General features: G+C 35.6%; 1 long non-coding RNA gene across 1 annotated transcript; it reads left to right on the plus strand.

Annotated features, from left to right (window-relative positions):
• Window positions 1-243: 243 nt before the first annotated feature.
• On the plus strand, window positions 244-15,438 carry LOC125490443. Its single transcript, XR_007267679.1, has 3 exons — window positions 244-690; window positions 5,687-5,690; window positions 15,424-15,438. It is a non-coding gene; the product is annotated as an uncharacterized LOC125490443 (long non-coding RNA).
• Window positions 15,439-24,278: the final 8,840 nt, after the last annotated feature.

Below are 24,278 nucleotides of genomic sequence, written 5' to 3' on the forward strand. Positions count from 1 at the left end.
CTAAAAAAAGTATATTTATTAGAGATGCCACGAATATTCGGCAACTATTCGGTATTCGGCCTATTCGGCCAGTTTTTTCAGTATTCGGTATTCGGCCGAATAGTGCGTACTATTCGGGCCGAATACCGAATAGTAAAACATGTAAAAAATGACTTAAAAATCAAAATTGTGTAGGTATTTATTTCCAAATCACAACATTTTAGTACTTAAAATTAATCAATAGTAAGTTGTGCTGGATAAAAACGAGCATTTCAGCATTTTTTGGTAGCCCACGATTGCGCTTTTCATTGTAACTCTCCTCAGAAAATAACCTCTCACTACAAACGCTACTTCCAGGTGAAGAAAGACAAGTTTTTGCAAATTGCAAAAGATTTCGGGTATTGTTTTTTGTTTGCTGATCACCACTTGTAAGGATCGGCCATCCGATCTAGGCGAACTATTATCAAATAAAAATTCAACTCGTTTGCCACAGCATTCTGCCTCCTAATACAGTGAAACCTGGTTAAGTGAGACTTCAAGGGTCCTGCAATATTGTTTCACTTATAGAGGTATTCCACTTACCCAGTGTCTCAGATATACAGGTATAAATAAATATCTGTCTCATTTACAGAGGGTTCCATTAATAGAGGTGAGAATACAGGTTATTTCAGTTATACAGGTGCGATCATTAAATAAAATTTATATAATATAGTAACCAACTCACCCAACCTCACATCAACAAGTATAGGGTAAAGGTCCCGATGTCGGTCCGTGGAGACTCCGCAGCAGAGCTAATAAAATTCAGTTTTTCACGTAGGTAATGATAAAGATTGTAGCTTTCGTTTTGGCCTTTTTCAAATTTATACTTCTGTATGAGAGTAAAGCGAAACTAAAACTTAAGGTAATTGATTAATAAATACATTGAACTGAAGCTCCAAATTTGTACTTACGTACTTGGATTTACGTGTGGAATTTGTGGGTAGAATAAGAGTGCGTAAATCAAAAAATGAAATCTCAGTTACAGAGGTTTATGCATATAAAATTTACTCGCTGTCTCAGTTATAGAGGTAACTATGATGATAAATCGAAAGAACAAATCCCAGTTATAGAGGCTTACCTCGTCCCACTAACAGAGGTAATTCAGTGCGAAAGTGTTGGGACCTCAGCATGAGTTCCAGCTATGGAGGTTTCCCACTTATCCAGGTCCCACTTAACCAGGTTTCACTGTAATTAGCATTTCTCATATAATCTGTAGCGACTTCTTCAAAGCAAAGAACAAAAAAAACTGGTTTTAGCGCCGAATATTCGGCGGCCGAATATTCGGCGCTTCGGCCGGCAGCGTCGCCGAATATTCGGTATTCGGTATTCGGCCAATTCACTATTCGTGGCAACACTAATATTTATCTACCGAACAGGAAATTTAAAGTATATGTAAAGCAATTTACTTATATTAATATTGAATGAAAGAATTTATAACAATAATCTGTAAAGTTTACATTTTATATTAAAAATTTCATGATAGTGTCCGCTAGAAGCGCTACTTTATACGTAAGGAAAGTCAAACAAATTACTGTAGTGTATGAAGCGCTAAACCTATTGAGTGACTTCGCTTGAGTATTTATGCTCTTCTCTGGGACCACGACCCGCCTCTTTGGTTTGGATAAAGCATAAAAACTTTCTTTAAGGTTAAGCTTTGAGCCCTCTTAACGTGGGCCTCAGTCTTCCTCTGTTTTATTGAATACATGTATTGTGTGTGTCAGCCAAAGACGAACAGCGATGCAAATGATGATAACGTCAAGTGTTTTAGAGTTTTGAATCAAAAAAATATTAAACGTTCGTATCTTATCCTTCATCTTATATACTTTATCCGTATTTTCATTTGTACAACTCTTATTGTGAGAAATTAAAAAAACTTAATAAGTAACTGTACAGGTTAGAAAACATACTTGGAACTAAATTACTGATTGCCGGACAGGTCAATCGTCACTTCAAAAAAAGTAAAGGTTACAAATATAATTAATTAATTATGCATACCTACGTGCCTGTAACAGGCCGCAGGGGTTATTTAATAACAGCCCTGGACCCTGGACTAAATCAGAAAAACAATAATAAGCCGACCTTCAATATGCTAGACAAGACAAACGTATAATTCGTTCCGCTAATACAAACTATAGAGGTAGAGACTGGGGGTCAGTTTTTATAACGAAAAACGAAGTTTCGAAGCGCTGCTGCCCGAGCCACGACTCTATCAGGTTGTATTAAACGTGCTGATTGCATGACGGCAACTCGTTCGTTTGTTTTTCGTCAGTATAGAGTGACCCTCCTGGCCAGTTAAATGTACTATCAAGGAATGGCCAGTGTTGTACCCTAAAGTTTAAGACCGCTTAAGGCTATAAGAATATACTTAATGTTATGTTATCTGGAAACACTCGCTTGTTCTGAAAGCGTAAACATAATTATCATCAGCCAAAAATACTTCACTGCTGGATATATAGCCCTAAAAAAACTCTAACCTCAGCCTTCCTCAACCACTAATGGCGTAAAAATGTGGCATGTTTATACTCATAATATGAATAATTCCCCATCACTACGAGTACTACTGTCCAATCACAAGTAAGAGGTCGATTCTGGCATTCTTATCGTTTGAACTTGAACGTTGCGTCGGGCGCGGGCGGCGCGATTTGATACGACGCGTCACATCTGACGGACCGCTTCCTCCACTTTAATGTTTACTGTTTAACCATTTATGCAACAATGAGGTACAATACGATAATTCGTGCAGTGGCTTATTTATTTGATCCTTTGTCTGGAAGAGATTACTTTTAGTTAAAAGTTTTTTTTTCTCTTATTAACAGTGTTTTATTTTTTATCTTTAACAAAATGCAGTCATGTGTAGCATAATTAAGTCTTTTCTCCAGATTTAACGCGCCCAAGTTGATTAAAGACCTCAAAAACATTGACTAATAAAGTTACCGCCAGACATTCAAACGTCCGAAGATTATTGATGGACGTCGCAAAACTCAAAAAGAATCCGTCTTTAAGGCACAATGCATTGAACCTGTAATAAAAATTATTAATACCCATTCAAACGAAATATCCCATTTGAGCCGCTGCCCTCGGGACCAAGCAGCGGCGCGAATGCAAACCGCGCTTAAAGGCTTGAAGATAAAGGCTAAAGTTGTTGATTTTGTGAGTTTAAATAAAGACTTCGAACGAGTGGAATTTAATATTCGTATTTGAGCCGCGAGTCCAGGCGAGTGGGAGTGGTTCAGTTGTTCGTGCCTCACCGGAAAGATTTATATTACGTGCATTTTCGTATGCAAGTGATCTGAAATCGTCGAGAACAAGAGCTGGCTGAGGACCGGCGACGGTACATATTGTAGACCCACGCCCATTCCGCTCTTAACGACTATTCAATACCCCTTGAATGAACGATTGCTCTTTGATATAAAATTATACCGGACAGCGATCGCGGAGGTTTTGCTTGCAGAGAAAAAAATGTAAAGCGATATCCATTTGTGCTTGCTCTTTTGAGTGTTTCGCAAGGAGTCGGCAGAATTTGAAACCTATCGCAATGTTGATGGGAAACGTCGAAATATCTACATATCACTTCTTTAGTCAGCGTTTAAGTTCTATACATAATGACAATGGACAACATTTCATTTTCTTTACCCTATATTTTTATTAGATATTCGGAAAGATTATAGAAAATTAGTGGACCCGTATTTTTTTATTTTGTATATACATTAATTTTTGCATGTTATTTTTAACTTTAAAGTTAATTATTTTAAAACCGGAAGTGAAGTCACATATTAGGCTCAATTTTTATTTTTGTCTATTGCCTGAGTCTCGAAAAAAAACATAAATGACACTGACAAGTGACATTTAAACTTTGTTTACATGCCAACCAACAAATGGGTCATTTTCAAATGACATTGATATTTCTGATGATGGAAAGTAGGTACTTATCATGTAAAAAAATAAGCAGAAGCATTTTTTCAGCTGTGTAGGCGGTGGCATGCTCTGGGACATATTATATAGAGGTCATCTGTTAATAATAAATAAAAAAATAGTCAGAAAGTGTCAGAACAGAATTAATGAAAATGACCCAAATAAACAACAACGTCACGATAAAACGTCAAATTCAATCAAAAATGAAAGTGACATTTACTTTGTTTTTAAATCTATAGGCTTTGATCATCAAAATGCATCGCACCTGATGCATGACGTCATCAGCACTTTTTTACTATTTTATGATTTTCTCGAAAATGATACATCCAAAAAATACAAAAACATTTTTTTTGTGTCCTTTAGAGCTAAATCTCGAAATGGTTTTCGATTTATAGCAGCTTTAGTTTTTTGAAATGTTGTCCATTATAAGTATGTATTTAGAAGGTAAACATTATTCACAGGATTTCTTATGTAGTACGGATGCTCTACATACAAAACATTATTTATCATGGGAGGAAGCAGATGCTATTTGACTCAATTTGCATCGTAATGATATCGAGATATGTATGAAAGGTGACATAGATAAGATAATATTCAAAAAATCTAAACCCCGAACCCTTTCCTTGTCTGATCTTCCAAATGTGGAGTACAAAATAATGCATTAAAAAAAGACATGTGAAATCGGCCGGGTTTGACCCATTGTTCATTTACAGGTTCTTGAACAACCAACTCTGTATTTTAATTTAGATTGACAGAACTGATTATAACTTCATTTCCAACCCTTTAGCCTTTTTTTCTTAAAAAGATGTTGGTCTCATTTGTACCTACTTATTTAAAGTAAAATGCTGGTGTTTTAAAAAAAATGCGGCTTAAGTAGGTACTGTATTTTCCTACTTAGCTCAAATTGCAAAATTAAAAAAAAAACTTGGATTCACACAGCCTTCTGTTGTTTATTAAACTACGAACGGAGATTACTCTGGTGGAACAACAAAAGCGCGGTCCAAAAGAGGATTAAGCAAGGAGGTAGCTGTATCATCTACGTTAAGAGCTTATTTAAGTTTATGGAAAGTGTAGCGGCGTCTTAAGGCGTTTAAAACGATGACTTCCCTTTAAAAGGGTTGCGCTTTTTGTTAAATCACGTTTAAGAGTCTTACGGGTATCGTATCGCGCGGCTATGTGATGTAACGTGGGCAAAGAGTGTTTTTTACGTCTATTTGAGGCGGCTTGAAACACGGCCGCTACGTGGGGGATCCAACGAGGCTGCTTTGGTGAAGCTCGATACTTACTTTTTGTACTTTAATTACAAGCTAACTGACATATTTGCTGCCTTTTCGGTCAGTTTACTCGTATGGTTTTAAATAAAACCGATATTTCCCACAGAAAAACTAAGGACTCTATCAAATATTTCACAGCCAACATCGGCTTTTTGGTTTTATCAAACGCAGTCGTTATAACAAAATCATTCATTCGGACATCGAAAAAAGTTTTAAAGCGTTCTTAGGGTTTGTTATGAATTCCTCTGCCGGCAGAGACATTTATCATTTTTGCTATTAAATGTTACAACAATACAGGCAACCCCCGAAGGAGCCGATGGGCCCATCACAATAGCAAATGATACCTCGGGGCTCAAACATGAATGCGCCTTAATTAACCCTCTACTACTTATAAAGGAATAATGATCTCTGAAGTTATTTATATCTGTCCACAGATATGTAGTTAACTAAATGAACCGTCTATTTGTTTGAAGACTCCATAGTAATGTAATTTATTTATGGAGTCATTACGTCTACAAATGTAAGCAATAGTAAGTACACTCCATGGTAGCAAGTAAGGAATAGTTAAATAAAAGGCAATAAAGAAGAAAATTTCTGCAAAACAATTTCACAACAAGTTGGTTGTCAGAATAACATAAAGCTGTATAATTTAATGCAAACAAGATGGGATCCCATACATATTTTATGGTAAGAAAAAAATAAAAAGAAGACGCGTCTATTGTTAAACATGAAATCGTTGGTTAGAATACGAATTTCTTTACATATTATATTTTATTCGTTCAGTAAGGCAGGTGCTTAACAAAACAGGTGTCAGAGGGTATTTTTTAGGACTTTATCAGCTAAAAAGTAGTTCAAGGCGTCATCAATATATCAGTTAGAGTTTGTTTTAGGCTCGTCACGGCGTGCACCCATACACAAGTATGACCGCGCCGCCGGCGGTTTTGCCATAATAATTTTAGCTGACGTCATTAAACGTCCGATTTTAGATTAGTTTTTTCTGGCAAGGGTCTGATTGGGGAAGGTTTCTGTGAAATTCTTTTAATATTATGTTTGCCTTCGGGACTGACTGGAAGATGGACTTCGTAAAAGGCCCGCCTCGGCTTGGATAAAAGCGATAATTATTTTATAGCAGGGGGAGTTCCTTGTTTGTTTCTCTAATAGCTACTTTAATGGAAGTTTGAAAGGTTGTGCCGGTGTTACAATGCAGCGAGCAAATCGCATAAATTAAGCACTAAAGCTATCAGCTTTTAACATCACTTTTGAATTTGTTGGAACGCTTGTTCGATTGTTTGCTTTAACTTTTAATTAACTGTTTAAAAAATACGGTAGTTATTTATTGGAAGTGCTGATGCTTGGGAGAATAGTTCTTGACTATTGAAACTTAGGTAGGCCACAATACCATAATAAAATTATTTTAGGGTTTAAAAAAAGTATTATAATAGTAAGCCGAAAGGGAGTGACTTTGGGGATTATTTTGTACAAATGATCTAAAATTATTGAAAATTGGTTGATTTGGAACATACTGTATACTATTAGATTAAATATGTATAATTGTACATAGGCATAAAACGCGCTCATGTATGTATGTCGTGCCTCGTGTCGCTGCCCGTGCGAGCATACAATTAATGGTAATCGAGTAGGAGCCCCGTCCATTGTGAATCTCGGAGCTTGCAGAGCTTAATGTATGCGTTGCATCAAAATTTGGATTACGAGACTGTTGGTTTGGTATTATGATATGAACCATAAGATGATTGTTGTTGTAGACGATACAAAATACCTACATACTTAGCACTAAAAATGAATAACAACAACAATAATAACTTAAATAATAAATTTAGAAATAAATAACAAAAATATTATGTATTAAATTTATACTGGATATATTATACCTAGCTATACTTGTGTTAAAAAAATATAGACAACCCTACGATGGAACAGTTAAATACCTTATAGGTATAATCATTTATTAAGGTTCAATGTAAACCAAACAGCCGCAGTCAGAAGCCATTATGTCTCTAAGCACGACTAAACGGTTGCGTGCTATCTTATTAGCTTAGCACGCAGTTGCCGTCGATAAATGAGGCGTGTTTTGTTTTTATCGGCAGCGCAAAAACTAAGTGGATTGACCTGACGACTCGCCGTGGTGACTCGCGGGGGTATTGCGTGTGGACGCATCTTGTGGCCAGGATATCTGAAAAGAGACAGCGGATTTCAGCTTATAACACCTTTCTTTTTCTGATTTGGAATATGGAATTGCTAAGAATAAAACATGGATGAATGGAATTGGTTTGAATCGCGATCAAAACAATTATGGTCTAAAATATCGATTCAGAATTCGCGTATCCGCTTGCGATATCCAGATGCTTACAGTCAAATAATCAGATACAATAACAATGAAGAGCAAATCTAAAGCAAATCATGTGGATAAGTACCTATTTGTACTGTGTTTTTGTATCCCTGTTCGCCAACTTACATACTTACCTTTACCTTACCTTCCAGCAACCAATTGCAACTTCCATGCATACGGGAGTCAGTGAGGTTATGTTTATGTAAAAGCGCCACTGTCAAAACAGTCGCAAGGGGGTCACTCTCTAAATCGACGAACGAACAAACGAGCATTGTCACACAATCGGTACGCTTAATACAACGAGATAGAGTCGTGGTTAACGCTGCAGTTTTGTTTTTCCGAAGCTTAGGAGCGCTGCGCGAACCATGGCTATATCTCGTTCTATTAAACGTGCCGTTTTCACGACAGCTCTCGTTCGTTCGTTTTTCATCAGTATAGAGTGACCCCCCAGCAACCAGTGTTCGCAGCCCCAAGCTGACACGAAGGCTCAGTCATGCGAGCGGCCGCGCGCCGGCGACTCTGATCGACGTGTGAACAATCACCAACTGTCCACCTCCCCGTGCCTTCGCTTCTTTAGCATACATTCCTGGAGTTGAATGTTTGAATGTTAGGAAGAAATGCTGTAACTTGAATTAAAGGAAATAGTAGTTTTATTAAGTATTAAAAGCTTATAAGTATTGTATACCAACTAGTTTTAGGTCTTTTTTTTTAAAAGATGGCTCAGGAGTTTCTTTGCCTCCGTTCTTCTCCTAAGACAGAAAGAGCACCTCCTTATCCGAGAGTAGTTTGTAAAAATTGACGTTTATCAGAAATTTTTATATTCATACGATAAATAAAAATATTTGACTTTTAATAATAATTATTAGTACTTATGTAACTCCGAATGAGCCCTATACGACTTTACAAGGCAAAAGGCAAGCTTCTTGGCAAGCATAGCGCCGATGTTAGTAACCACAAAACTACGAAGTATGTATCATAATTATGTTTTGTACAACCGATACTTCTGTTGATATAATCGCGAGCAATGAAAAGTTCCGGTGACATGGAACGGCAATGGCCATTGGAACTTATTCATTGCTTGTGTACAATAATCGAAGCTATTCCTACTTATTATAATTTTACATAGTATGCTATGTAAAATGATATTACGTGCAATATTGCGTGATTTGTAACTAATTTAAATAAGTTTTAACCGTGTCTGTGACTTTTACGTTTAAAATTTGTCTTAACATGCAGAACCTCAGTAGTAGCTATTTTTGATTTTGAATCATCTAAAAATACTGGATCTACATATTTTTTACAATAAATATTTCCATACAAAGTACCGACCATAATATAATTTATCGTTTCCAGACATTTTGCAATTTTAATTGCCTTAATTTTCGTTTGAAACCGAGTCAAATATATAAACATAGTGTGCACTATTAAAATTCTGGTTTAGAGAATCAGATGGTATTATTATACTGAAACATTAAACCTACCTATATGTGCTGACGGATATTTATTGTTTTGTTTATAACAACTCCACGACAATATAAAATTTGTTTCTCCTACTTAAAATATTATTGTATTTTTTCCAAAGAACCATAATAATAAAGTAGATCTATATTTTTTAAGACATCGGTATCAACACGATTCTTGTTCTAAAATTAAATCAAATTAGTCATCCGTTGAATTCCTCGCTTGCGATCTCCTTTGATCGTAAAATCAAAGCTTTTTAGCCAACTTAGCAATGCCTATGACAGATTTATTAGAATTAACAAGAATTCCTTTCATTCGAAATAGTTGTAGGCCAAATCTAAAATGATAATTAAATTACATGGTGCTACAGGAAACAAAGAAAGTTCTGATAATCACTAAGGTATTCGTATTTTTAAAAAGTTGTTATCAAGATATCAATATACATATAATTATGGATATGAGCATAATCTCATTGATTTAGTTTAGGTAAGGTTGTATAAATTTGAAAAAGTTCTTCTACGAAACAATAAACAGCATAAGAAGAAACTCACAATCAAAACAATCACTGCTTGTATGCATCTATAACAAACAATGTTTGCATCTGCACACAATCAATTCAAAGCTATCGAGACAATAACATCAGTTACTGGCTACGCAAACGCATACCAATAACCCTTTATAGGCAGTGAGATACCCGCCATTTAGCAACGCCGGTCATCGTACCCAATGCTCATAGCCATTTGATTGAGACAATACGATGGCCAGTCACGCCTTGTTATCAAAACCGTGATTCCATTTCCTTCACCATTGACCATAACAAGAGCACCATCTAATTCTCACTTCCAGTCACATTTAATCCGAGCTCATCAACCTTGTTTTGCGCAATTGTTTCAACATTTTCAATTGTCACCAGCTTAAGTCCCGTTGTCATTTAGACACAGCTATTTCGAATCTAACTGCCGTTACCGGTCCTCTGGACACAAACGACACGAATGCATTTCGAATTATCAAAAATCGCGGTTCATTTAAGGGATCAGCGCAAGAAAGATGACAAATGTAAAAGTGTCAAGATCTTTGCCATTCCTCACAATGCCATGGGTGGACCGTACAAAAGTACCACATGAATACTTTTTAATGCGCCAGTGATACGACCAACGCTTCATTGTGAATAGCGCGTAACAATAGATATTTTTTTCCACGACACGGAATTCTTGAGAACGCATTGAATTTTTGAGAAACTCACATAAACTGCATTTATATGAAGTCGTATCTATCCGAGGACAATGGCCGTGTTGGTCCCAAAACTAGTTGACAGCTGCAGCCCAGTGCTCCGGATAGAGCGTGAAACTTGCGCGGTTGCAACAAAGAGACTGCATAAAATTAATACCGTAGATTTTGGACAGTTATCATCATTGATGTAAAGCTCGGCCACACCTCCTGTTATTAAACGGCTGGGAGGCGCCATTGAACTCGTATTAACTCTGGCGAATCGGTAACAATACGATGTGCAGTGTTTCGCTGTCCTCAAGAGGTTTCTAATAGTTTCTACGATTTATGCGGTCACGCTTCGTCGATCACACCCACAGCTACAATAAGATTTGCCTTCGCGGCGCCATTAAGAATTTTGCATGCTATTGGTTTTGAAGGCCAGACAAATGTCTTAAAATAGCCCTGGACTTAGGTCATTTTGCCTCTATCCATGCTATGCTGTGTAGGCCAGACTTACTTCACAAAGTAGACCACTGTAAGTACAAACAATACATACTTATTAAAAGTTTTATCATACCTACTTACCTAATAATAATCCAACATTTTAAGTATATAGTATAAGAAATTGTAATATTTATAAAGTTTTTTTTTAATCTACCTGGACATGACAACTATTGTGCAACCATCTGCCCTCCATCATCTTCGATCATTCATTAAAACTTTATTTTTGTTATATGTTTTTGGGTACTGACGCTACTCAGATTGTTATTTTATATTTAGGTAACAATATTACCCTTTTTAAATCCATTCGACAGACTGGCAAAATGCGGAAATCATTCTTTTTTAACGTTAAGGTATGTACCTGAGTTGTTATCTAGCCATATTTTTAAGTACGTCAGAAACAACAAAAGAGAAATGGCCGGTACCCAATCGAGTACGTAATTATCTGTAATGCTTTCAAATGAAACGAAAGGAAACTTATTAGGCAGCTGAACAGTAGATAAGAATGCGATCGGCTTCTCTGGCGACACAGATAAGCTTATTCTATAATCCCGATAATGATCTGTATTCAAGTTACAAGGGCAATTGTACGGAATATTTTTTGTTTGACCGACAAAGCAATGCGACCAATATACAACTGCGTTTTAGATGCAATTTTTCGTAGTTCTGCTGTCACAGACATAGATACTATGTTATACTCTACAATAGATTGCGCATTGATATCCGATATACCTGATGTTTTTCTTACACCACTATTGTTGCTTCAATTGTACGCGGACACAAAAGTTTCAGATTTCTGATTAGCTGTCACACGCACGTATAAAGTTTTGTAAGAGTTTATGTTGGCATAGAAGAGTACGGTATTTAAAAACATAACCGTCTATAGAAAGTAGTTTCCGTAATTTATATCACACAATAATTGTATATCATGTCATTTCAATTTAACAAAATATATGTACGTATATGAATTAAATTAACTTATATATCTGCCAACTCTTTAAAATCGTGCTAATTATTTAAATTTTCCACACAATATTTCAGGAGCCACTGCATTTAAAAAATCTAAACACAAAACGAACGAGCTAACAATAAATACAAGACAAATTATAGAAACACGTAGATCTTGTTCCGAGAACACAGGCTCCCAGTGGGCAGCCAATACAACTAGCTTGGAGACATGGGGCCTTAGACAAAAGACGATCCCGGACAGTAGCCCCGTCATTATTCCGTCAAACTTCAACGGAAGTGGGATGAGAGTCGCTACCAAAATGTATTGTTGTGCTCATGTTTTTACTCACTGTGCGCTGTTGCATTTTGTCTCAATAGATTTAAGGCTGTCAGCACAGGTTGCAACTTAAACAATCGATATGTACACATAATTATGTATAATTCGGATTTGATATTTACTTATTTTGGTATAAAATATGGCTATAACGTTATTGTGGTCAACAGGTTTATTTTATTCATTTGGTTTTTATTTGTGCAAAATTAGTCATCATTCTCACCATTCACCTACATTTTGTTAAAATTTAGAGTCATTCGAATTAATTTTCAGATTAGGGAATCCATTCATTACGGTAAGTATTCGTATAATGAGATTCTTGTTATATAAAATGTTAGATGTATGTTAAATATGTGGCTCAAGTCCAACTTCAACCGATTATAATATATAAGGTTAGAAAGCTGCATTTGTGTGGCCGCCCTAAGCGGCCTATTGTTAGCATCTGTTACCTTCAATTGCAGTACCCGGTAGCAAAATATTGTGTTTATACTTGAAAGAGTATTCAAGAGGTGGCATGTGGACTGTTTCTTTTTACAGTCGCTAATTTATGATTCTTTGACCACGAGAAGAATTGGGTTATATTGTATTTGTAAAATTAGAAAGCTGACACAGAAAATAGGCAAACAGACTATTGTTTAGAGCAATTTTGTTTGTGTGGCCACACACCGTTGCTAATTTTTGTTTGACGACTTTCGTTTCAAGTTATTTAAAGACAACATTCAAAGGGAATAATAAATTTTATATTTACGACACAGAATAACAAGTTTCATTAAACCTCAAGACGGGTTTGTTTGACATCATAATAACGTGCCATCTTTTGATTGCTTACAGATTTCTTTAACAATTTTATAAATTTGATATGAACCTGTTATGAGCATGTGAGATTCAGTGGCTAATATTGGATTACCTTTTCACAGATGCTGTGCGATAAAAGACATCTGTCGTGAGTAAATTTGCCAAGAGCAAGCCTCAGTAAAAAGGTAAGTATGTGAATAATTATTTGAGATTTTAAATCTTTATAAGTGATTTTTTTTTGTACCTGTATTTAGTATGTTAAAAAAGGTACATCTACATATATTATAATCTTATTCTTAGTTGTCGGTGACATTACGCATGGTATATACGTATGTAGATATTTAATTATAATACGTGGGATTATATTTATTGAAGCAACGGTTCAGGTTGTTAATGAGTCGAATTATAAAATACAATATAAAATCTGAACATAATATTTGTAAGTGATAAAATTATATTTAAGTGGCAACAGCCTCTTAACGAGAAAGTCAAGTCCAATGAAGCAATCATACAAATGACTGCAATTAAAGCGAATGGAGTGCCCCATGATATGCGACTGAACATCGAATGGGATTTTATTGCTGTGAGAAACAATCAATACTCGTCTTGTGATGAGTCCTTCGTCAAGTCGCGCGCCTTTGACTCGCGCGCCGCGCGCGAGTTGCCCCTACCGTATTTACCTACTTTTTTTGTCGTCAACTCGCTCGACTGTGAAAATATGTAGAGTCAGCCACAAAAGTTATAATTTATTATGCTATTTATGCTTAAGGTAACTACTTAAAATGTATAGGGTATTTTATAGGACTTTACCTTAAAATAAAACACAATATCCTTTCGGAGATGTATAATTTAAGATATAATATTCTAATAATAATCAACAACAAAAAATTGGCTTATTACTTATCAACACTGTAATTAATGTAACTGCTTCGCATTAGGAGTAACACTAAAACGACGTCACTAAAACAATGATGACGTTTTAACCCTTTAAACCGGTTTTTGCAACAAAAACTTGAAGGACATAGCTATGACAGGTAAAATTGGCGCACGGGATGAGAGAGATAGCAATCTTGGGTATCATGCGTCATAGGTCACATCCCCTTTTGCCTCATTCCGCACTTCCAACATAGGCTTTATTGTCCCGAAATCAAAGCATCTACTTTAATGGCGACTGTCTAGTCGGTACCTTCTTATGCTAATCAGCCAGGGGACAATATTTAACTATATTTTTTAGTTTCAATTCGTTTTCATCTGACCGTACTTTACATGTACTTTACATGGGCACGCGAGTTGATGATATAAAAAAACAGTAGATGCCAACTCGCGCGGCGCGCGACTCTAAGGCGCGCGACTTGACGAAGGACTCCTTGTGTGATTACTGACCGTCAATAAATATAATCATTAGGTATTATAGATTTATAATTTATTCATAAAAATATGTTATTATTTAGTTAAAGTTTGAAAACGTTACATAGCGCATAGGTATAACTTTGATAAGCTTATATTATTTAATGTATAATTACAAAATACTGTATGCCAAAAATATATTTTGATATACCTACAAAACCTATCTTAATTATTGGATGATTCATTTTAATAAGCAACCATGTACATAAATAGGTAAGTAAATATCCTGTTTATGAACGGTTTTGTATACTTATGTCATTCTTGATACGATAACATAAACTTACCCAATTTATAATAAAATAAATCTTTGTTTAAGATATAAAATTGACTTTAAGTTCCCGAGAGTGTACACAAAAGAGATTATTAGAAACTTGATTGTTTAACTATAACCTATAATTATCGACTTCGGTGGTTCAGACGGTATCATTATAAAAAGATTAAAATTTTACATAAATTTGTACCTATGTAAATTAAAATGCATTTTTATGATTAGTTTATAGCCAAATAGAAGCTTTAAAAGTACATAAGTAATACTTAAATAATAACTGTTTGTGTTAAAGTTGTTTATATTTTATCTTCGGATCAAATAATCGAAACTTGGAGTCAATGCGTGTCCTCAATTCCTCACAAAGCCTGAATTGTAGTGTTACGTTAAATTATAGTCTCATGATCTTAATATTATAATGGACGTGGAAAGCCAGTCGTCACCCTTATAAACAATCCTCTTATAGTTAACAGGCACACAAGTCTATTAAAGCTGCTCTGATGTAATTTTCACATTAAAAACCGCTACAAATTGTCACATAACTCTACTTGTAATGACTTCATAGGGCCCTGGTACAATTTTAACACTTTCTCAGTACATACGTGTGCCCGTGGCTTTGCTTTTATATTACTTGAGTTGGTAACTGAGTAGGGGCTTTGATTAAAAAGATAAATGTATAATAAACCTTACATAAAAAAAAATCTTAGAGTTTCTAATAAAGCTGATACGGACTATTACGGACATACCTAAGTAGTAACTGAAGTTAAAAGTAAAGAGAAGAGAACATAAAATAAAGTTAATAATTAATGAAGTTATAACTACTAAAATCAACGCAATATGTATTTCAAATATAAGCAAAAAAAATATTATTTTGGCGCTGTTCACAAAATAACAGTCACGGGTACATTTTTCAACAGTTTATTTTCGTATAGGGCGACCGCATCGTGGGTAGTTTTAATTAAGTAAATTGCTTTATCTCCCTCATAGAGACAATAGGCAATAATGTGGGGAGAATTTTATTAACACCACTCTTTGATCCCTATCTAGAGCAAGAAGTATACGGGTAGGACCAAATATATTAGCCAAACAGAATTGATTTGTGGATTTTATCTATTTGTCCTAGTTTATAAAGTTGTTCAGTTCAGTATGGCTTAATTTAATTTGGTAAGCACAAAAGTGCAGGCTTTATAGAGATAGTGAGATTGACGTTTATATTAGCCTCTACCCTATTCGTACCAATTCGTTAGTTTACATTATTTACCCCCAACAAGGTTAAAAAGAGGGGTTTTATCAGTTTAACGTGTCTTTGTCTGTCTGCCGTAGCGTAGAACACAAACGGTTGAACCGATTTTAGTTTTGTTATTTGGGTTGATTTTTCATGCAAATCAGTTCAGTCTTTTGTAGATTATCAGCTCTTTTGTAGTGGGTGAGGAGATCTGATAAAGATTTTGATGGCCGATCGATTCTGAATTTTGTCAGCATAATTAATCGAAAAAATACAATTTTAATATATTTTATGCTTTCTTGCGTACAGAATTTATTATTAGATTCGACAAATTGACTTGTATGAAAGTATGCTTATCTGTGCAATACCGGTGATACATATAACATCTATCGTTGCATTTATTTATGTTCCTTTTCTGCTGATGAAATGCTTCTCAGTAATTAGACGGATATCGACTCATGCGAACGCCACGTGTTCCAACTCAGATCAGCAATTAGTTAGTACACTGACGATTGAGGGGTTTCTTCAATACCTACATTGTATCAAAGAACCTGAGTCCAAGAATACTTCAATAATTCTGGTGGGATTGCACATTTTACTTTGATATTGGAATGATGTATCTAGTTTATGCGATGTACTGTAAAACTTCTGCAACATGATGAGTAGGTAGGTATGATAAATGATACCAGTAAAATTACTCTTACTAGATTGCGTCTACAATTTTGAAGATGAAGTGGCCCTTAATATGGTTAAGTACTTTTATCATAATATAGTCAAAGAGAACAAACTGCTCCAAGTTTCAAATCAAATTAGAAGTGCTCTTCAAATTCATACCGAATCAAAACTAAACAAACTTGTTTAGTCAATAACAAGATTAATATGTTATTATTTGTTCAAATCTAATTATTATAAATCAAGCATTCGATAACTCACTCAACGTACTGCATGAACTTTGAACTTAAAACTTTCCATTATATGTACTTTTTTGAACATTTAAATTAATTCCACCTAGGTTTGAAACGTCTCATCATAAATTGTACAACATCAATAAATTTTAATAACTTTTAAATTCTGTGCTATCAATTTAATTTTCTTACAAAAGCAACATGTTCAACAGTGTCATACAAAGAGGACTGATATTTATTCATATTGGATACGAATATATGGATCTGTATGCAGTATTCATGTTTATTACGTCCCTAAATTGCTATCGGGCGTAATGTAATTACCGTAATTTCCATAAATTTTCTATAACATTTACATTAGGAATAAACTTATTGAACCTTGACGATACCGCCTACAGCTCGTTGAGGCCATTTCACACTCTTGTTCCGAGGAAAAAGTGTTTTGAACAAACAGCATGAGATAATTTCCTATAAACATACCTGTTTATGTTCCGATTTAAATTTAGTGCCAGTGATTGTCGAATAGGTGATTTCATTTGTGTAAATATTGTAGTTATACTACGAATTGTGGATAAACACCGCGTGTTGTAGGATTCGTAGAAACATTTTATTAATACCTGTAATATTTTAGAATAGTTGCCTCACTAAATGAAGAATTCATACACATTTTTCATTGTATTTGATTAAAAACCAATAGGTATTCAATTATATTTATATACACTCGCCAGCAATGAAAAAGTTCCAATAACAATACAACTAAATTACTCCTAATCGGAAAAGGCTACCTAATGACATCGTCTCTACACTATTTAAGTTTTTAGCGGTTTAACACTTTACTAAATAGTTACTATAAGTACCACGTAAGTTAAACTTCCTCGTGATACCTCATATTTAGTAATCGATACAGAGATGTAATCGGAATCAGATTGCTCAACAGCATATACCTATAAAAAGCGCCCAATTATTCAGCTATTCCGGATTGAGATGTCTCGTTTGATGACAGATCCAAACCGACGATATTGACATGGATCGTAACTAGCTTCGACACATCGTCTTTGCATAGCTGGCTGGATCGCGCGTTTTCATTATACTTATCATGATATTCATGGTTCACGTCATGACAAAATTTTCTTGTCTATAGAACTCTTTGCTATACAGCTTGGTATCTGATTGAAAATCTGCGTTAGATACATAATAATAACAATGTATTAACTGTATGGACGTATTTTTAGTTTAGTAAAATATAGTTGGAATTTATTGAATTAATATACAATGCACATAACTTTTTAAGCACACAATAAAACAGCAAGTTTCTGTAGACAATGGAGACAAACCCACAAACCGCTCCACGACAACTCTTATCCGATGTCGATTACCGAACATAAATAGTACGAGTTTAATTTACCGATTAATTAAAACTTATACAACCGTGACTGCTTGTAATTACTGCCTGATTCATGCTTTGTACCAGTTGGATGTTGATGTTGTTTGCAACAACGCAACTACGCAGGTACGGCTTAAGCCTTAACACGTTAAGCGCAGAATTAGGTCAGGTTATACCGCTCGTAAATCGTAAATGTAAACTACAGGGATCAAATTGAATCTAGTTGGCTCATAACAGGGTTTATTTAACGCAGTTAATGCTTAGATATGCCGTAATACGGAGGGTTGAATGAATTGTTTCTTTTATAGTTTAAATTCAAAATGTGACAGTTTGGATGAAATGACATAAAAATATCAATGACAAGTTGACAAATTAATTTCGTGGAGGTCCCCAAAACAGTTTCCGGTAATTTCTGGAATCACATAGAAGCGCAATAAAGCTACTTCAGAGCGAAACGTTGGCGGTCTTTGTGCGACCGTTAACACGTTTTGAAAATCGTTCTCGGTTTGATAAATGTTTTTATTGCTTTCCACAAGTGCGACAATTGTGACCAAAGAGAATTGGCTCGCGGAACGAAGCCACAAACAATGGTTGGCAGTGGGCATTACCCGCCGTGGCTAATCAAGCCGGTAGTTGAACAGAAGTAAACGCAGAAAAAGGTGCCTCGTCACAATGCACCAAACCCTACGCCACAGGGTTTTGAGGTGCAGTGTGGATGGTTGACTGATAGAGTTTTAAAATGCATCGCTATTCAGCAATAGCGACTAGCGATGTTAGCAAAATCGATGCTTTTTAGGCTCCAATGTTGTTTCCATTGTGCACGTTTTTGCGTCGTGCGTGTGTGAGTTTTTGGGAACTTTTCTTTTAGTAAGTAATTATCAAAGTATTTAGAACGTTGCCCATAACAAAGGTTTCTAGCATCAATATATTTGATTTGTCCCAATTATAAATCTTCTTGCTTCCTGAACAACCACAGTAGATATTCTATGCGATGCTGTATCGTCACTAAAATCACGCGCACTGTGCGCACGGTGCAAATATGTCGACCATTCGCTTCAACCCGCCATAAATTTCCAGGAGATAAATGGTGCGCCAACAATGGCAAAATAAAGCAGGGTTTCTTATGACGAGCAACAATATGCTTTGTTTGGCGTTCGCGGTAAAAAGTTGAAAAATACATTTGGACTCAACTTATACAATATACGTGTGGATATTTAGGGGCGCTTAATACACCACATACGCGTGGACACTCAAGTTGGGGACAAAAACTTGAGTGGGACTTAATATTGCCCCATTTATTGTTACGTTCGCTATATTAAAACGCTTACCTGCCAAACAAAGTAGTTTATTTTGCATTATATCCAAATGAATACAATTTTATTACGTGTGCTTTGTTGTTGCATCCCAAATTCCAAACTATAATTCCAACTTCCAGCCGCCTGTGATGAAGAGTTTAGATTAATCATTATAATTATTATACACAGAACACACATCAAACACATATTTGTGGTCGCCAAGCGGATTCTCACTAAACCAATTATTTGGTAAACTAAACTGAACTAAATTTTCTTTTATATAAGTGTTTACGTTAGTGGATGCATCAGACGAGCCGCTTTGAAGTGGCTTCCATTTGTGTCCAGCACAACCCTTCCCCAAACGCATCTGTTACGACTTCAGTCTGTGATAACGTCACGGGTTTACAAGCCACGATTCGGCGAATGAAGTTCTTAATATATTTACAGGAAGGGTTAAAATCCGTCAGTAGAAATGCATGTTTAACCTTGCCTTCCTGACCATGTTTCTATTTTCCGCTCATAGTTTAGCTCCCCTCCTTATTTTTGATTTTAATCAAAATTCCTCTCAAGTGTTGCTGTGTCGGAAGAAACACAATTTCTATTTTATTACAAAGGACTGCTGCTACGCGGAAACAAATTCCATCTTACAAAGTAATGCTAAGTTCGTTTAACTTTTATTGTAATACATTTGTAAAAAAAATCATAATAATTTTTCGTTTGCTTACATAATTTATTATCTAATGACTAAAGTTGAGGTAGGTACTTTTGTAATCTTATTTAGGTATTCGTTTTCCATGAACGATAAATAATATTAGAGCAATTATTATGTACCTACACCATTTTATTATTATTATTATGTAGTAGTATTTTCCTTTCAAAGAGAGAGTCAACATAACTAAAGCAAGTTAGTCCCTACAGGAAGTATATTTACGCTGAAAGCACGTATCATTATCCTACCGACCGACCGACCCAAAATATTTCGCATTTATAACTAACTCCAACTAATCATTGGGACATTATGAAGTTCACAGCCAAGATAAGAAATCTCTGTTTCCCTACAACAGAAGATTGATATCCTGTAGCAGTGTGGCCCCCAGATAGCAAATTACATAAAGCAATTTTATCCACAATCTTAGCAATGACATTACTGCTACGGAATCTCACCCACGGATATTCGAATGGTAGTGCCCGAGAGTCACACACTCGCAGCTGTGATGGTAAAGATATGACAAAACGTATATTACAGAATGTATATATTGATGCATAATAAAATTGTTTATTGAACTTTTCAGATGAGAAAGTAACCCAGAAAGTAACCAAACCATAATAATTCTGGTGATGTAGGTACTCGTATTTTTGGTCACAGAATGTAGAGACTTTTGCGACCACTGATGGCAAAAGGTAAATATTAAATTATATAGTTTATTAGTTATCTAGAAACCCCGTAAAGTACAATAGTAAGTAAATACCATAGCAGATTCATTGAATAGATAAATACCTCCTCCACATCTTCCGCTAATAGTCTTCCCAGCTCTGCGTCTCTACATGGCCCTAAACTGTATTTTGTCCACGCACACGCTACCCTCGCGCCTGCAACTTTGGGGGAATGCAATCATTCCCTTTGATTCTTCTTCCGTCCTGTTCAATTATGGGGCGTCTCTAACGACTGACTTCACGAAAAATGCCCTCAAAGAAAATCCAGCCGTATTTATTAGTATTCCGCTGAAAGATATATTTAATTAGGCTCTCTTTGTTTGCTTGTGCTGTGACCCGGTAATGTGAAATGTTTGAGTCGAATAGCGAAACGGAATTGGGGTGCATGAAAGAAGCGTCTTATGGTGATGTATCTTATTTTTTTCAGCGCACCCCGGCAGTCTATGTCAAATGTTGGGTTTTACTATGTATATTATAAGCATAATAATTACTAACATTTTAAACAACATGTCAGTATCATTGGTTACGCGATGGAGTAAATACTATTAGGTTTGAGGTAAGATAGAAACTTGATTGATTAAACATAGACTAACAACCATTAGTCTAAATTTATCGTCTACGGGTAAGACGACGATGTATTTGTGTCACTCTAAACTATTTGTTTCCCATATCAAGATTTGCAAATTGCACAATGACATCAGCCGTAGCGTATCCGATTGCATACACAACACACAGTGTGCACAATTGCAACAAATTTTGCAGACATCATTTTATTCACAATAAAGCATCCTTCCGCTCCCGACGAAACGCATTCATTCCAGTTCAGTTCAACAAGAGAAAAGTGTGTTTTCCCCTTGTGCGAACCTTTTTTTAGAGAGGAATGTTCGTACACACTCACTTCCTGCTCTCTTTGACATCCATTTTATGTGACAATGTAGCAAATTAGAGCAGCGGCTACTTTAACTGTGAATTGCATAAGATATATAATTTTTTTTAACAATTTCTGCAATATATAAAAAAAAACACACACGCACTCACGCCTTGTACTAATGTACTCCCTTGCGGGGTAGGCAGAGGTGCATTGCTGCACCCACTTTTCGCCAGAGTGTTATGTTAGTCCCAATGTAATAGGGGGCGGGCCTATTGCCATTTTACGGGCACATCCAAGACCTGAGAACAAATATCTGTGTTTAAACAAATATCTGCCCCAGCCGGGAATCGAACCCGGGACCATCGGCTCAGTAGTCAGGGTCACTAACCACTACGCCATTCGGTCGCCAAATATTTTTTATATATTAATTTGTATATATTCTGCAATATATACAAATTAATAATAGTTTGTAGACGAATGGGTTATAAGGGTTTAACTTTCGGAGCTTAATTTGGTTTTAGGGTATTGCAATTTGCATACGCCTTAAGATGTCATGCTCCCTTTTTTGGATCTTACTGCTGAAGACTGGCTATTTAACTTCTATATTACATTAAAATTAAATCTCCTGATAAACAGTTTTGAAATTCTTATGCCATAAAGCAGATCTTTAATCAATTAAACAGAAAACTGTTTTAAAAGCACATAAAGTTCGCAGTTTCAGCGGCGTGTATAACGCGGCGTGGTACAGAACTAATGAAGCAGACTCGTTTATAGCTACGACGCATGCGCGATGACAACAGCGCTGCGCTTGCGCACATTCGGCACGCTCTCTGGAACCAATCGCAGCCGAATACTCCCAGATAGGGGTTAACAATGGCACTCAAGTGCTTCATGTTTTATACTTTATGCTGCTTTAAATGGAACCAGTGAAGCAGGAGTAGCGTTGAAACGCATAAATATTAATTAAGTAGGTGTGATTCTGTTGTTCAACTTTGTGTTGGATGGAGTTGTTGTCGCATTAGTTTTTGGACTGATTTTGTTTATATCTATCATGTATAGAAAGTTATAGTCTAGACGAGCTAGGTAGGACGGTCTTCGGCCTTCCACAAACCACTACCGGCTGCCTGTTTTACGTCGTCGGACTGGAGGTCGTCCCACGATACGATTGCGCGTTCTGTCTCAACTGGAGAACACTTCTACGCCAACGGTTATCGGTACTTGACAAATATACTATGTCTTACGACAGTTTAAAGATTTTTCGTAAGTAATCAGGAAGGCTAAGAAAAAAGTGGCCAATCCTTAGTATAATGGGAGGCCTATTTTCACCAGTGAAAGATTGGCTGATGAACCGATGAACCATTAGTAAATTTCTTAAATCGTGAGTTCTAACTAAAAGCATTTAGTAGAGCTCATGATAGTCATTCATGATCAGCCAAAACCTTTCTATTGTATTGTCAAGTACACTACAATATATTACAGTCGCTATATTTAATTTACCGCAACCCAAAATATGAATAGTCACACAAGGCCCAAATAACGGGTTAAAATATTTGTAAAAAATAAAACATAACACACATTGGCTTATCTTTTGTCGAAACTTGAACACAAAGGCAGACACGCCTCTTTTTTGTCGTGATAATAAAAAAAAATACAGCCACCATGTATCAATGAAAACTTTTGATTCGAATAAAAAAGCGTATCGAATTATTGTGAGAGCATTTTTTATTAAAAGTAGACGGGTGTATTGAAAATCAGGATGTCGGCAGTTAAATTGTGGCAATATTTTTCAATTTCATTTTTTACACTTACAGGCATATAAAATGTGACTTCAATTGAATATAAGACCCTCATAAGACTAGGTGAACAATAAACTTCAATTGAACAAGACATAAACTTGCCTCCAAATAGTTAAATTGGTTAAAAAAATATAGTTCTTTAAAACATGAGAAAAAGTAACATAAAGTTATACCTAATTGTTATATTATTATAAATAATAAAACCAATAGGTTTGTCAATTATGTTACCAATAGTTCACACGACACAGAGAGTCGTTAAATTATGTAGAACAGAATAGAAACTGGTTATTAATGACTAAGAATGAGGTATTAATAAAATTAATTTTCAGATCGTTCTCATGATTTTTACTAATTTAGCTATTTATAAAACTGACGTCTTGTTCCATATGAGCTTTTGGACTCTGATTTTCTTGGCTTCCATGACAAAATGTAATAAAATTAATTTTATTGGAAACCAGAACCTTCCCCATGCCTACACAATCAGGCATCGGGTCGCTCAAACTAGCTGCCATTTGCTTTAATCCTGTTAGTTTTTTGGATTCAGTTAGAATACTAGCAGTAAGAACCCTTTCTTACTCATTACTCAGTTCTCCCACCTGAGATCTCATTAGTTAGTACCTAATAAGAATCCTTACCTACAGTCCATGCGTTTTATTATACAATATATATTATATTATACGATTATATTCTTGTTACATAGGAACTTTTGTATAGTTATATTAATTAAGTTATAGTACTCGTAATATACATTACATAACAGCAGCGTTGTCATTACAACATACAAACATTGTCACCCATCTTAGCCACCATAGTCTTTAAGCCTTGAATAAGTCAAGCATTCCATTTCCTACGGAATCCTAAGCCTTTTCTCCGTCTCGTGTCATTCACGTTTTTTCT

Source organism: Plutella xylostella, chromosome 23, assembly GCF_932276165.1.
Source record: "Plutella xylostella chromosome 23, ilPluXylo3.1, whole genome shotgun sequence".
NCBI classification, from domain to species: domain Eukaryota; kingdom Metazoa; phylum Arthropoda; class Insecta; order Lepidoptera; family Plutellidae; genus Plutella; species Plutella xylostella.